This window comes from Oryctolagus cuniculus, chromosome X (genome assembly GCF_964237555.1).
Source record: "Oryctolagus cuniculus chromosome X, mOryCun1.1, whole genome shotgun sequence".
NCBI classification, from domain to species: domain Eukaryota; kingdom Metazoa; phylum Chordata; class Mammalia; order Lagomorpha; family Leporidae; genus Oryctolagus; species Oryctolagus cuniculus.
Genome location: NC_091453.1, coordinates 19,432,946 through 19,445,309, shown reverse-complemented (window position 1 = coordinate 19,445,309; position 12,364 = coordinate 19,432,946). Strand labels below are relative to the sequence as shown.

Here is a 12,364-nt window from a genome sequence, read left to right as displayed (position 1 = left end):
AACTCAATTACTTTCAGAGGTGTTCCTTGCAACCAGTGGATTTTACTATACTGAATATAATTTTTTATGTACTAAGAGTGTTCAAACTTTATCATAATAAAATTTATTTGAATCAAGCTAACATTTATTAAATGTCACTGCAAACATAAACAGTATACAGAAAATCACTATTTTTAAATATTTATTTATTTATTTGAAAGACTGATTTAGCAAGAGGGAGGGACAGACAATCCACCAATTGACTCCCTAAATGACCTGGATGGCCAGGGCTAGGCCAAGCTGAAGCCAGGTGTGTGAAACTCCATTTAAGTCACCCACATGGGTGTAAGGGACCAAGGAATTGGGCTATCTTGTACTGCTTTCCCAGGTACATGGTATGAAGCCAGATCAGAAGTGTAGCAGCCAGGACTCCAGCTGGCACTCATTAGGATTGCCAGCATTGCAGGCAGCAGTTTAACCTGGTGTGCCAAAATGCCAGCCCCAGAAAAATTAATGCTTTAACTCAAGATACGTATTCAGGTCTGTTTTCTGTTCTCAGCTTTGGTTTGGTTTAACTGGGTGAAAATATTTGTTGTATTAGAAAAGGTAAACAATGATAGCTAAACAACTGGGCAGGTTAGAGTTCTAGTGTCCTTGGAGCAACTTTGTGATTCTTCCTTTCTGTCACAGCTTTGGAGGCATGCAGTCCTTTCATATCAACTTCCTACAACCTGTCTCATAGACCAATACATTTAATAGGCACTTTTAGTAGCTTCCTAATTACATTACACCTTTCAAGGATAAATTCAACTAATTGATCAATACTCTTTCAGTAACCGTAAGTGGTGATATTTTGATAATATTGTGCACTCCCTGAAATATCGCTTAGCTCATATATGAAGGAGAGGGTGCCACCAGGATATCTAGGGACATGGAGGTGGAAAATGTGCAGCCATTGGTTGGTTTTATGAATTTAGAGTCATTATCACCTTTAACCTATGAAAGTGGTTTTAAATAAATTTATGTTTTATTATTTTCTGAAGAGATTAACTTTGGACTTTTGTTTTATATGATCCAGGAAAGTGGTTTTGTTTTGAAGGAAGTGAGACATTAAAACACATAAGATTATCTTCTAAGATGCTTTCAATGTTCCTTGTTTGACCTCATGATTTTTATACATGTGCATTGACTTTTAAAAAATCATCAAGCTGTATACCTAAGAATACTTTGCTATATGCTTCAGGGTTTTTTATGTTTTTAAAATTATATTTTTATACAATTTTCATGTATTTCAGATTACAGACTTAGGAACATAATGATACTTCCCATCCTATCCTCTCTCCCCAACCATGCTGCAACCCTTCTTCCTCCTCCCTCTTCTATCCCCACTCTTATTTTACAGAGATATATTTTCAGTTTACTTAATGATCATAATGTTGTTAACCCTACACTAATAAAGAGATCAACAAATAGTATGAAGAAAAAAGACCTTTTTCTCAACAGAAGAGACAAAGGTTGTAAACAATCATAGAATCTCAAAATGTCTACTTTACTCCAATACATTACATTTCAGGTACTCTATATTAGTTACCCCAGATCAGGGAAAACATGTGATATCTGTCTTTTTGTGACTGGTTTATTTCACTAGGTAAAATGGTTTCCAGTTGCATCCATTTTGTTGCAAAAGACAGGATTCCATGTGTTGTTTTTTTTTTAAGCTAAATAGTACTCATAGTGTATATATACCATAATTTCTTTATCCAGTCAACAGTTGATGGATATCTGTGTTGATTCTTTATCTTAGCTATTGTGATTGAGCTACAATGAACATGGGGATACAGATAACTCATTTGCTGATTTCTTTTGATTTGTGTAAATTTCCAAGTGTCTGTTGGCCATTTGAATTTTCTCTTTTGAAAAATGCCTGTTAATATCCTTTGCCCATTTCTTAACTGGATTGTTTGTTTTGTTGATGTTGAAGTTCATGAGCTCTTTATAGATTCTGGATATTAACCCTTTTTCAGTTGTGTAGTGTGCAAATATTTTCTCTCATTCTGTTGGTTGCCTCTTCAGTTTGCTGAGTGTTCCTTTTGTAGTGCAGAATCTTCTTAGCTTGATGCAATCCCACTTGTCTATTTTTGTTTTGATTAGCTGTGCTTCTGGGATCTTTTCAAAGAACTCTTTGCCTATGCCAATGTCTTGCAGAGTTTCCCCAATGTTCTCTAGTAATTTGATGGTATCGGGTAGTAGATTTAGGTCTTTGTTCCATTTTGAGTGGGTTTTTATGTAAGGGGTAAGATAGGGGTCTACTTTCATACTTCTGCATGCGGAGATCCAGTTTTCCCAGCACCACTGTTGAAGAAACTGTCCTTGTTCCAGGGATTGATTTTAGCTCCTTTGTCAAAATAAGTTGGTTTTAGATGTATCAATTGATTTCTGGAGTTTCTGTTCTGTTCCATTAGTCTATCCATCTGTTTTTGTACCAGTACCAGGCTGTTTTGATTATTACCGCCCTGTAGTATGTCTTGAAATCTGGCATTGTGATGCCACCTGCTTTGTTTTTGTTGTATAAGATTGCTTTAGCTATTCAGTGTCTCTTGTATTTCCAAATGGATATTAACATTATTTTACTAGATTTGAGAAGAATGACAGTAGTATTTTGATTGAAATCACATTGAATTTGCAAATTGCCTTCCCTAGTATGGACATTGCTTCAGTTTTTTGAAAAATTTAAAAAGAGGGACCTCTGAGGGGAAAGTAAGCCTGAACTTACAATCTCTGAAACTCTAAACAATGGGAGCTCATCTCTCAATTTCTCTTTGCTTCTCAAATGAATAAAAATTAAAAAAATTAAAATATAAGCAAAAGTAAATATTTTTTACTTCTCCATTAATTTGTACTAAGAATACAAAAGATGGAAGAAACACTAATATATAACTTTATTTGTCTCTGATTATTATCATAAGGTGGAAACATAATTGAATTGGCTAATACTGAAGGGAAAAACTCCCTGGGGGTGGGTTTGGGCATTCCATATAAAATGAACAAATGAATCTGTAAATGTATTAAGTAAATCAGTATATTAAATAAAATAGTAAACAGGACAGTATTTAAAATCATGAATTCTCATATTAGAGCTAAAGACTTTGGTGTTTCAAAGTAGTCATAACATAAAGAGAATAATCTTAGTATATTTACATTCAGCATATTATTTATTGTCTACTATGTGTCAGATTTTATTCTAGGTGATAAGCACAGTGTAGTCAGTGATCAAAGCAAAAACCTTTTCTGTTATGTAGTTCACAGCTGAATGGCATGAGACATTAAGCAGATACACCATCTGTGTTGATAGGTGAATGAATGAAGGGGGGATGGGTAGAATATAATAGAATAGAATGTCTGGAAAGATCTCTTGGCTAAGTTGTTATATGAGCATCCACCTGAAGACATGAAGGAGTGAGCCATGGGAGTGTCTATAGGAAGATGGTCCACACAGAGCAATAATTAGACCTTCAGGCAAAAAAAATCTGGAATAAAATATATTATTTAGTATATATACTAAATGGATAATAAAACAAGTTCCATTCAAAATCGGTGATAGAATAATTATGAACAACGAAAAGGTTAATGAAAAGGTATTTTGAAAGGGCATTTTTTTTAAAGATTTATTTTATTTAATTGAAAGACAGATTTACAGGGAAAGGTAGAGCCAGAGAGAGAGCAAGCGAGCGAGCGAAAGAGAGGTCTTCCATTCTATTGCTTCACTCCCCAAATGACCGCAACAGCCAGAGCTGAGCTGATCCGAAGCCAGGAGCCTCCTCCAGGTCTCCCATGTGGGCACAGGAGCCCAAGAACTTGGACCAGCTTCCACTGCTTTCCCAGGCCACAGCAGAGAGCTGAATCTGAAGAGGAGCAGCCAGGACTCGAACCGGCACCCATATGGGATGCTGATGCTGTAGGCTGGGGTTTTAACTTACTGCGCCACAGTGCTGGCCCTGAAAGGGCATTATTTTTGCTAAGAAAGTAATAAAAGTAATAATAATGAAAATATAATCTTACTGTATAATAGAAATACTACTAAAATCTCAAAAATTGATGGAAATATATTTTTATTTAAAGTCTATAATTTGCCTTTGTCAGATTACAACATATTTAACAGTTAACAGGACTGAGATTACTAATAACATGAACTGTGGCATTAATAGTGATCTTCTTTCTCTTGTCACCACAAAGCATAGTATAAAATGCTATAAAATATGTGTACATTATCAATAAATAATACATAAAATTGGACTTGCAAGAAATGCAACAGCTTAACAATTTTAGTTAAATTAACCTAATTCATATCTGAGCTGTCAACTAGGCATTAGACAATTTGAAGTATGTTAGGAATGCTCTCTCCTATCCCTGTGGAATGGCCTAATATCAGTAGATGTATGTGTTGCCTTCCATAAGCAGGGAAAAAAACCTTTCATCTTTAGTCCATTGAGTTACTCACTGATACAGTCACCTTACAATTCCAATTCATCTTTAAAAGCTAAGTGTATTATTAACTTTCTGGTATAAAACAGATGGCATATACAAAAGCTTAAAGAGAGCATAATCAGAGAAATATACACAGATGTGGGCAGGATAAAAGGAACTACCAATAATTAGTGAATCACTCGACAATTAGTACAAGTCAATAACCTTTACTACCGCTGAAACTCAAGAGACAAGGAGACAAAGCTGTTAACCTGATGAAAGCTCTCACCTTGGAAGAGGACCACTGGCTGGCAATTGCATGGACAACATACAATTGAAGGGATTCTCAAATAGTGACTTAGTGGAAGAGTTAGGAGAAGATGGATACTTTAGCCTCTCTCTTCAACCATCTACTATTCTCTTGTGTTGCTCATTGATTGAATCCGAACAGAAGCCAGATGTTAAGATCACAGGTAATGAATGGTGTCATCTCATTCATGAAGGGTAGAAAAGCTGGCAGAATTACAGGTGTCTCAACTTTTTTTTTTTTGAGACAAATGGGGACTTGATCTGTATACTTCAGTATATTGAAAAATCTAATGTAGTAGGGCCCTACCTTGGTTAGTATACCAGGAAGTCATTCACTGTTGAGGCTCTACCACTTTCTCCATCTGCTGATAGAACAGAGAGGTGCTTTCTGGTTAATTTGGGGACAAGGTGTTATCATATTTCTTCCTGTGCTTTTGAATAAAACAGGAAACAGAAAACAGGATGAGTCATTTCTGATTTTTGCTCTTCTATACACACTTACTAAAGGCCTAGGAGACTAGAAATATATTATATAAAGTTCATTCCACAATGTAAAAGTTAAAAATGGCTAATATGTTATGATGCAGTGAAAATATCATTAAACACACAAAAGTACTTTAAAATGCATATTCTTTGATGGTAATATAACACTAGAAATTAATAACATATTTAAAAATCAATTAAGTTAATTTAAAATGTGTTGAATAAGAAATCAAGAATAAGCACTACATTTGTCTAGGAAAAAACATTCCATATGAAAACCCATGAGAAATGGCCTAGGCTCTACCCAGAGGTTCAGTTTTTGTCTTTGCTTTTATCTTCATTCAAAAAAAAAAAGATAGAATAAATTTAATCAAGCTTCAACTTAAAATGCTATAAAAGGAAAGATGCTCTAAGAAAAGTAAAAACTAAAGATAAATGAAGAAATTAGAAAGAAGTAAAATTAGACAGATTTAAGAGTCAGTCCTTTGTAATAAAATAAAATGGACTAATCTCTTATAAATGTGACCCAGAATAATAGGGGAGACATGACTGCAATTTTAAAATAGAAAGGAAATATTAGAAATAAGTATGAGATACAGAAACAAAAATGGGGGCCAACATTGAGGCACAGCAGGTTAAGCTGCCACCCATGACTCTGGCATCCCATATGGACATTGGTTCGGTTACTGGCTGCTCCATTTCCAACCCAGCTCCCTGCTAATGCACCTGCAGAAAGGAGCAGAATATGGCCAAAGTGCTTTGTCCCCTGCCACCTATGTGGAAGACCCTGATGGCATTCCAAGCTCCTGGGTTTGGCCTGGCCCAACCCTGATTTTTGCAGCCGTCTGGGGAGTGAACCAGCAGACAGAAAATGGATCTCTCTTTTTGTCTCTCTCTCTCCCTTCATCTCACCATCTATCTCTCTCTGTCTTTCCCTATCTCTCTGTAACTGTTTCAAATAAATAAATATTTTTTTAAAAATAAAAAAATGAATTCTACACAGAAATATATATATATGCTGATTATTTAAAAAAGCAATAGAATTGGATACTAGTGGTATATCTAACAGAAAATAAAAAGAACCCCACATTTCTACAAACCTATCTACATAACTTTTTTTTTTTTTTTTATTTTTTTTTGACAGGCAGAGTGGACAGTGAGAGAGAGAGAGACAGAGAGAAAGGTCTTCCTTTGCCGTTGGTTCACCCTCCAATGGCCGCCGCGGTCGGCGCGCTGCGGCCGGCGCACCGCGCCGATCCGATGGCAGGAGCCAGGAGCCAGGTGCTTTTCCTGGTCTCCCATGGGGTGCAGGGCCCAAGCACTTGGGCCATCCTCCACTGCACTCCCTGGCCACAGCAGAGGGCTGGCTTGGAAGAGGGACAACCGGGACAGAATCCGGCGCCCCGACCGGGACTAGAACCTGGTGTGCCGGCGCCGCTAGGCGGAGGATTAGCCTAGTGAGCCGCGGCGCCGGCCTACATAACTTTTTATTTTTAAATACTATTTATTTATTTGAAAGTCAGAGTTAAAGAGAAGGAGAGGAAGAGCAGAGAGAAGAGAACAAGCTTCTATCCATTGGTTTGCTCCTCAAACAGCTGCAACATCCAGGCTGGGCCTAGCTGAAGCCAGGAGCCAGGAGCTTCTTCCAGGTCTCCCACATGGATGCAGAGGCCCAAGGACTTGGGCCATCTTCTACTGCTTTCCCAGACACATTAGCAGGGAGCTGGATGGGAAGTGGAGCAGCCCCAACACAAACTAACACCCATATAGGAAGTCAATGCTGCAGGTGGTGGTTTTACCTGCTATACTACAGTGTGGGACCCTAAACCTGGTTTTTAAAATCACTCAAAAATCAGTCTATTCTTAAGAATCGAAGGAATATTAGAAGCTTCTTAGAATACTTTATATATATATATATGAATACTTTAGATAATTTCTAGATCTTTGTAAACCAAGTTCATTTTTTCTTCTTCCTTCTTCTTAGCATTTCCTCCACTTTAGCCAATTGCCCCACCATATGGAACATTCTCAAGTTGTAAATTAGCTCCTCAATTTAGTCTTTTTTCTTCAATTTCCTTTCCTTTCCCTGTCCTAACTTCTAGCTTGCTATCCTTACTTGAATGCCATCCACAGCTTAGCTCTGTAAAGTGTGGATACCACATTTATGGTCTGATTTGCATTCTCTCTGGTGGTTGTTTTAGCATGCAGTTATCACTGCCATCAATATTTTATTTTGGAAAACCACTTATTGAGAAGAAACTACTCATAACTGCAGTGATACCTCTATTGCAATATGTGCTAAGAGCAAAGCTCATTTGTAATAAAGTTGGCCCTGGTTTTGAAAAGGAAACACAGAAAGTACAAAATCTTATGAAATGGGATGCCTTTAACACAAGTTGTTATGCTTGTCCCCACATCAGTACTATGTAAAAAATATATTTACAGCTTCTACTTATTTGTAACTTGTTCAAGGTAGATGGAGCAAATCACAGATAAAATGGAAATACCTCTTATACAGCCATTCTATAATATTTTAACCCATTTGTATTCTTCTTAGTGATCAATTCCCTTAATCCGGGAGTCTGAATCCAGGTCTAGAGTTATTTAACTGCTGTTGCCTCCAGTGAAAGGAAATGCTTAATGAGTAATTCTAAATTATTCATAAATATATTGTTATTTAGGCATTACTAAGTTCTGGTCAATGAGGTTTTCTATCAGATATTTGGATTTTTAATCATTGTAAATTAGGTTGAATAATTAGCTGTTTGTCACTGCTAAAGGAAGTTAACAATGACAAATCTGATAGGGATATATAACTCAAATGCTTTCAAGATGGTCTTCTGGATGCATTCTGACCCATCTTCCTTATCTGACAGAGCAGCTTTCTAATTTGTGTCTTCTTTCCTCCCAAGATGTTCACCCTTCTATTTTACTTATTCCAATGATTCTTAGGAAACTGTCAAATTTAAATACATCCTAGGTGTATAACCAAGGCTTTACAAATTTCACATGAATTAATGTTAGCTGACACAACTGTAGATCTCATAATTATGTTCAGTATACAACTCTGATCAACTGTCTATCACAAAGTGGTCAATTTTTACCCAGTAACTTAACAAAGCAAATGAGATTGCTGCTATACATTATTAAACCACAGATCCGGAGTGAGTACATTAAAAGCCTAGGGTGAAAAATCAGATGTCAGCAATGTTTAAAATATTCACGTCGGGGCTGGTGCTGTGGTGTAGCGAGTAAAGCTGCTGCCTGCAGTGCAGGCATCCCATATGGATGCCAGTTTGAGTCTCAGCTGCTTCTCTTCTGATCCAGCTCTCTGCTATGACCTGGGAAAGCAGTAGAAGATGGCCCAAGTCCTTGGGCTCCTGAACCCATGTGGGAGACCCAGAAGAAACGCCTGGCTCCTGGCTTCAGATAGACTCAGCTCTAACCATTGGGGCCATTTAGGGAGTGAACCAGCTGATGGAAAAATCTTTCTCTCTCTCTCTCTCTCTCTCTCTCTCTCTCTCTCTCTATCTCTCCATCTCTTCATCTCTCTCCCTCTCTAATTCTGCCTTTCAAATAAATAAATAAATCTTTAAAAAATATTCACTTAATAACATTGTTGAAAATCATCACTGAATTAGATTGAATGATTGTCAAATGTCTGGAAAATGTTGCTGGCATATGGTCTTAGATAAAGAAGATTCTAAAGTGTTCGTAAAACTAGTATTTTATGTGTTCTTTAAATATTCAGAAGTTTTAATAGCTACATAATAAATATTTTGTAATATTTCAGCACATAGTATCTTTGGCTGAATATAAATTGCTTTCATTTATTACTCATAAAATCCAGTGTTCAGAGAATTTCGAAATGTTTAAGTTAATTTATATTAGACAGGTATTATTTTTTATACTGAAACTCCAGTCGACACAAAGGCCTGTAAAATACCTTCACCTTATATGAATTCATTCACAAGGATCCAGAAGAAATAGATTCTGATATCTTTGTAACTCACCAACAAGAGGGTGTTTGCCAAATGTTTCCACAGTTTGGATCCACTTCAGCATGTATGAAATGTGCTAATAATAATTGTACTTCTTTCAAAATATTGTATTTGTAAAATATAAAAAATATACAGAAACATATGGTGTCATCTTTAAATTTATATTCAGATGTAAGTGGTATTATTATTCTGAAATTGAAGCAGGTTTTCATTTAATTTCATAAGGTAGGTTGTTTATCCCTCCTACTCTTCCCAACAGTATATCTCTTGCATCAAGGGAGAATATAGTATTTTTTCTTGCATATTCAACTTAAAATTGAAAAAGTTCCCAAACAGAAGCTGAGGGAATTCATTTTCACCAGACCTGTCATACAAGAAATGCTAAGGGGAGCTTTTCAAACTAAAAGAAAATACATTAATCTGTAACATGAAAATACCTAAAGATATAAAATCCAATGGAAACAATAAGCATCTAGACAAATTTTTAAAACTCTGTTTATCTAATTGTTGTGAATAAGCCATCTGTATCCTAAATAGGAAGATTAGGAGATAAAAATAATAATTATAATAACATTAAATGGTAGGCAATATGAAAAGATATGAATTGTGACTGTGACTTTTAACACTGAAAATGTGGTGAAAAGCATTTAGCCTAGCAGTTAAAATTCTACTTAAGACACCCCCATCTCATTATAGTTTTGATGCCCAGATCTGGCTCTTGACTTCAGCTTCCTGCTAATATATTCCAAATTGCATCAGCACCCTTAATAGGTCTTATTACTTATTATATAAGTATCTTATCAGAATTCTTTCAATTACCCTCAGTTAGGAATCATTTAGTTCTGCTTGTAAACTTCCACTTTGATTCTTGCTCTTTCCTGGAATCCCAAATGTTCCTGCTATTATTTATGTGCACCTAGATTCTGCCTCTCTGACTGTTGGAGAATGTGTTGCATTGGAAAGAGAATATCTGACCAGCTTTTCCTCTTGAATGCTCTTAAAAATATCTTCCTCTGGAGTGGGCATATAGCCTAGTAATTTAGATGCCTGTATCCCATATCAGAGTGCCTGGGTTCATTTCCAAGCTCTGGCTCCTGCCTCCTGCCTCCTGCTAATTCGGACTATGGGAAGCAGCAGTGATGGCTCAAGTCATTGGGTTCCTGCCACCCACAAGGGAGTCCTGAATTGAGTTCTCCCTTCTTGGCTTTGGCCCAGTGCAGCCTCAGTTCCTGCAGTCATTTGGGGATTGAACCAGCAAATGAGAGCTCAATAGGAGATCTTTCTGACTGTTTCTCTCTGCCTCTCAAATATATCAGTAAAATAAACTGTGTGTGAGTGGATGAAGTTGAAGAAAAATGATTTTGTTTCTCTTTTCTCTGATGAAAGCTAAGTTGATATTAGTTTCAAATAACTTATTATAACTCTAAGATGTTTTTAGGATGCCCCATGGTAACCACAAAATGATACTTAAATAGATATGCTAAAATTGAAAAGCAAGTAATCAAAACATACTGCTAGATAAAATTAACTTAACCAAAAAGGCAGATAGTAATAATAAGAGGAAACAAAGGGCATAACAAACAACTGAAATAAACAGCAAAATTACATTAGTAAGCCCCTACCTATCAATAAATTCCTTGTATCTAAATGGATTAAATTCACCAACTAAGAGGCATGGAGTTTCATAACAGATTAAAAAAAAGGCCCAACTATGTACTGCCTACAACTATACACTGCATAATTTCTGTGGCATATTAGGATGAATAAAGCTGACAGTAATGCATTGTATATTTCAAAATAACAGAAATATGAAACAACACTTTATATCTTATACAAAAATCAACTCACAGTATATGAGGGATTTAAATCTAAGGCCTGAAACCATCAAATCACTAGAGGAAAACATAGGGGAAACACTACAAGAAATTGGTATAGGCAAAAACTTCTTGGATAACACTCCAGAAATACATGCAAAAAAAGGCAAAAATAGACAATTGGATTACATCAAGCTAAGAAGCTTCTACACTGCAAAGGAAGGAAACATTCAACAAAGTCATGAGGCAACAGAGAGAAAGGGAGAAAATATTTGCAAACTATGTATCTGATACAGGATCAATATTCAGGGTATATAAGTAGCTGAAAAAACTCAACAACAGCAAAACAAAAAAATCCAGTTAAGAAATGAGCTAAGGATATAAACATCCCTTTTCAAAGGATGAAATGCAAATGGCAATAGACATGTGAGAAAATACTCAGGATCACTAGCCATCAAGGAAATGCAAATAAAAACCATGATGAAGTTTCACCACACTACAGTTAGAATGGCTATCATCCCCAAATCAAAAATACCAAATGCTGGTGAGGATGTGGGGGAAAAAGGTACCCTAATCCATGTTAGTAGGAATTTAACTAATATAACCTTTATAGAAACAGTATGGAAATCCCTCAGAAAGCTGAAAACAAAACTAACATATGACCCAGCCATCCCACTCCTTGAATTTTACCCAAACGAAATGAATTCAGCATATGAAAGAGTTATCTGTACCCTTGTGTTTATAGCGGTTCAACTTACAATAGCTAAGATACAGAATTAACCCAGATGTCCATCATTTGATGACTAGATAAAGAAATTGTGATATATATGCATGATGGAATACTTCTATTCAGCCATGAAAAAGAATGAAGTAGTCTCTTTCAAAACAAAATGGATGCAATTGGAGATCATTAAGCTTAGTGAAATAAGCCAGTCTGAAAAAGACAAATATATGCTTTTCCTGATTTGTGGTAACTAATATACAGAGTATAAAAAATGTAATATAGTTTATCAAAACTGGCATTTTTAGATTTGATTATTATTTATAGCTTTGTTTATATTCTTGAGAAACAGTGGTTTTTCTACTTACTACTTGTTGAATTTAGTAGAAGGTTAAGCTTGTGATTTTGAAAATTGAAAGTATGCCATTGTAGAAATTACAAAAAAAGAAAGGAAGGAGGGAGAAGGGTGAGAGTAGGAGGGAGGCAGAGTAGGATGGAAGAATCATTATGCTCTTAAAACAGTGTATATGACATATATGAAATTTGTACCCATTATATAAATAAAAATAATTTAAAGAATAAGAGGGGATTGA

At 35.9% G+C, this 12,364-nt stretch overlaps 1 protein-coding gene across 15 annotated transcripts in view; it reads left to right on the top strand.

Annotated features, from left to right (window-relative positions):
- Positions 1–12,364, top strand: part of DMD (dystrophin) — a 2,248,405-nt gene that overhangs the window by 498,244 nt on the left and 1,737,797 nt on the right. The gene's annotated exons all lie outside the window — the stretch shown is intronic.